This window comes from Heterodontus francisci, unplaced genomic scaffold, assembly GCF_036365525.1.
Source record: "Heterodontus francisci isolate sHetFra1 unplaced genomic scaffold, sHetFra1.hap1 HAP1_SCAFFOLD_286, whole genome shotgun sequence".
Lineage (NCBI taxonomy): Eukaryota > Metazoa > Chordata > Chondrichthyes > Heterodontiformes > Heterodontidae > Heterodontus > Heterodontus francisci.
In genome coordinates, this window is record NW_027141006.1 from 808,318 (window position 1) to 811,906 (window position 3,589).

Here is a 3,589-nt window from a genome sequence, read left to right on the forward strand (position 1 = left end):
CGATTTGATAAATCCCGAGATTATCCCGGCACATTAACGGGAACTGGTTCGGAGCTGATGAATTAACTTAATGATGGAAGTGTCTGGGTTAATTCTCTGTTTTTCATTTGGACAGTTTGAATTGTGTTTTTTTTTTTCTCTCTGGTGATCTGAGCGCCGCTTCTCAATGAGAATCTGCTCCCGGAACAGAGTAAATGCAGGAAGGAAGAGGCCATTCTCGGGCTGTGTGTTTCTCTCCTAACCTGATCTGTTTAGACCGCACTGTTCCCAGAGGACGGAATCAGTGCGAGTTGTGCACACACAGGAGCTGAGTCTACTGCAGCGCTTCAATATGTACCTTCTCCCCGGCCCTCCCTATTCTCCGGACACAGAGCTGTCTGTTTCCCCCGGCGGCGGGAGAGAGTCGGGGATTCTCTCCCCGCAGTGTCAGGGTCTGCAACCCCGGGGAACTGGCGGTTTCAGTCAGAGTGACCGAGCTGCCTTACATATCCTGTGTACTAATCTCCAATGGATTCAAATATTAGTGAACTCATTGGGTAATGTTTGTAAATAACCCTCATGTGAACTGACCCGGCTCCATTAATGCCTTCCAAATAAAACTGGGATCCATTTCTTTTCCCCAAATGCCAGCTAACGGATCCCAGGAGCGGGGTTGAGATTGTGCTGAGCAGCAATGAGTCTCCGGTAATGCTGCTTTCTAAATTCCAGATCAGCTCTCAGTCCGACAGGCCTTTCGGGAAAGTGATGTGACAAAACAGAAACCATGTGGCCGCCCCTCCAATCTAATGGGTTTGATGATGAACAGAGATGGCAGCTCTTTCCTTTGCTGATTTGGTGGCTCTGAAAAGAGCCCTTGTTACACTTGTTACTGAAGCTGGGTTTTAGGTGCGTTCCCCGCGGATGCGGCGGGCCAGCTGGATGTCTTTGGCCATGATGGACCGGGATCATTCTGGTGAATCTGCTCATTTTCCGGCAGAAGCATCAGTCGCTGTTTGAACTGTTTAAAGTCAGGGATGTATTAGCAGCCAGAAAGTGAAGGGCAGTTCATTGCTCCCTGCAGCATTATCCGCCTCTTTCAGGAGAAAAGATCAGAAACTGCTCGTTTCTGTCAGTCCCCGAGAAGCCTGTGAGAAGCGGTTAGTCGCTAATTTGTTCCTTTTACAGAGTGGAAGCTGATATTTGTCCCGTTTTAAATTGCTGAACCGGACCTTCCTCCCGCCGCTTACAGTTAACAGATTGACAAATGAAAACGATTCCTAAAATCGCGTCAGGATTTTGTGACGGTAAATACAGTAAAACAGAACATAAAATGAGAGGTTTTAAAATTGTTGCCTGAAAATTGAAATTTTCCATCACCAATTCCTTCCTGCTCTGGAATTGCCGGGCTTTTTCCAATTGGAAATTCTAAGCCAATGAGAACTTCTATTTACTTATATGTGATTCTCCTATTGGTTAAGAATTGGATTGAGAAGCGGGTGACCAATCAGAGACAGAGTCAAACTGTGGGGATTCCAGGCCCCCAGGAACTGAGCTGAAACTGTTCAGATTGACAAACCCTGGCAGTAGCTTCACACATTGGACACTTCACACTGAGTCATTCAAGGGCTGGTGTGAGAGAAGCTTCAGATCCTGTCATTACTCTCTGACTCATTATTCATCCAGAACCAAACAATTAGTAAATGTGAAGCAGTGAAGAGACTTTTCACTCTCACTGCAGAATGTGTCATCTGGGGAAATAAGGAACTATTATATTCGGAGATTCCAGGTACATTCCTCCCTGAACAAATCCATTCCTAACATTCCCGATCACAGCCTATCCCAGCTCCTGTTGTCACCCGACTCCAGCTGAATTGGAGAAACTCATGTGTTGGGGTTTGAGTTGTGAGGTGGGGTTTCTCCGCCAGTGTTACTGTCTTACAGACTCTCCCCCTGAATTTGTGAACTGAGACTGCACCGAACACATCCCCAGTTAGAGTGAGGGCCGGATATCCCTCTGTTTTATTACAGACAGTGGGGAAAGGGCTGGGTGGAGGGGAGTCACCAGGGATCCTGGATTTACTCCAAATCATTTCCATGTGGAATCTGCAGGCGTGGCCGGGACAGGGATCATTTGATCAGGGGATCAGCTCTTTCCTGAGAGATGTGGGTGGCTCTGAGAAGAGCCTTTGTGTTCAGATGTTTACAAGTTTCCCGCGCTTTCACTTCTTTCCAGACCCTGCTTTCTGAGACTTCGCTGCTTTCGGCTTGACCTTGCTCTTCCATGTCTGCACTTTCTTCAGCGCCTTTCCGCCCGCCGCACTCTTGCCTTTTTTGACCTTCTTCGCAGGAGACTTTTTCTGAAGCACTGCTTTCTTCACCGCCTTATTTGGCGTTGCCGCCGCCTTGCTGCTCGTTTTCTTGGCTGTTACTTTCTTTGTTGTCACTTTCTTGTCTGCTGGTTTCTTCACTAAAGATTTATTGTCTGCTGGTTTCTTCACTGAAGATTTCTTGTCTGCTGGTTTCTTCACTAAAGATTTCTTGGCTGCTGGTTTCTTCACCTTCTTTCCCACTTTTCCCTGGGTTTTCCTTCTTGCTGATTTTGAAGGAGCCGGAGGCGCCCTGTCCCTTGCTCTGCACCAGGGAGCCTTTGTTCACATTCCTCTTGATACTTTGCTTGATCTGGGTCTTGAGCTTCTCCTGAGCGGTGGCAGACCTGCAAGGAATCAACTACCAGCTAGCGTATAAAGCGAGACCAAGGCTCAGGGCCTTCAGTTACCTGGAGGGGAGTCGGACAGGCAGCGGATCCTGTGAGGAACCACAATCCAGGAAGGATGAGAAGGTCATTGTCAGGGTACAGAGGAGATTAAGTTAAAGATTTACCAGTTTATAAGCAAGCGCAGAGCCAAGGAACGGTGCTGGGGCAGATCAAATAATAGGAAGCTGTGATCAGTTGGAAGGCAAGAGTGATTAAATGACAGAAGAGATGATGGTGCAAGGCAAAAGTCAGGGAAAGAATAAGCAACGTTTTGTAAGCACAGATACCAGGAGTGGGGTTTGAACCCACGCAGACACATGTCTATTGGATCTTAAGTCCAACGCCTTAACCACTCGGCCATCCTGGCACATTGACCCACCACTGAAAATGAAATTTAATGTTATCCGGGTGCCATCTGGCCTTTTCCAATATAAAGTTATGACTCCTCTCCCATGCAAAATTGGACCCTTCATTATTTATGAACCTCAATCGGATCACCCCTCAGTCTAGGTTTCTCTAAGGTGTAGGGTCCCAACTCTTTTAGTCTAACTTGATAACCAAGATGTCTTATACTGGGAATTCGTCGAATGTCTCTCCTCTGTACCCTTTCCAAAGCCTCAATATCACCCATCATGTGAGGAGACCAAGACTGGATACAATATTCCAAGTGAGTCCTGACCAAGGTTTCATAAAAGGACAAATTCGGGACATCTCAGATACTGAAGGAGTCCGTGTCCAGAAGCAGCAAGACCTGGACAACATTCAGACTTGGGCTGCTAAGTGGCAAGTAACATTCACACCACATAAGTACCAGGCAATGACCATCTCCAACAAGAGAGAATGTAACCATCTCCC

At 47.1% G+C, this 3,589-nt stretch overlaps 1 non-coding gene across 1 annotated transcript; it reads right to left on the reverse strand.

Annotated features, from left to right (window-relative positions):
• Positions 1-3,018: 3,018 nt before the first annotated feature.
• Positions 3,019-3,101, reverse strand: trnal-uaa (transfer RNA leucine (anticodon UAA)). The gene has a single exon. It is a non-coding gene; the product is annotated as a tRNA-Leu (tRNA).
• Positions 3,102-3,589: the final 488 nt, after the last annotated feature.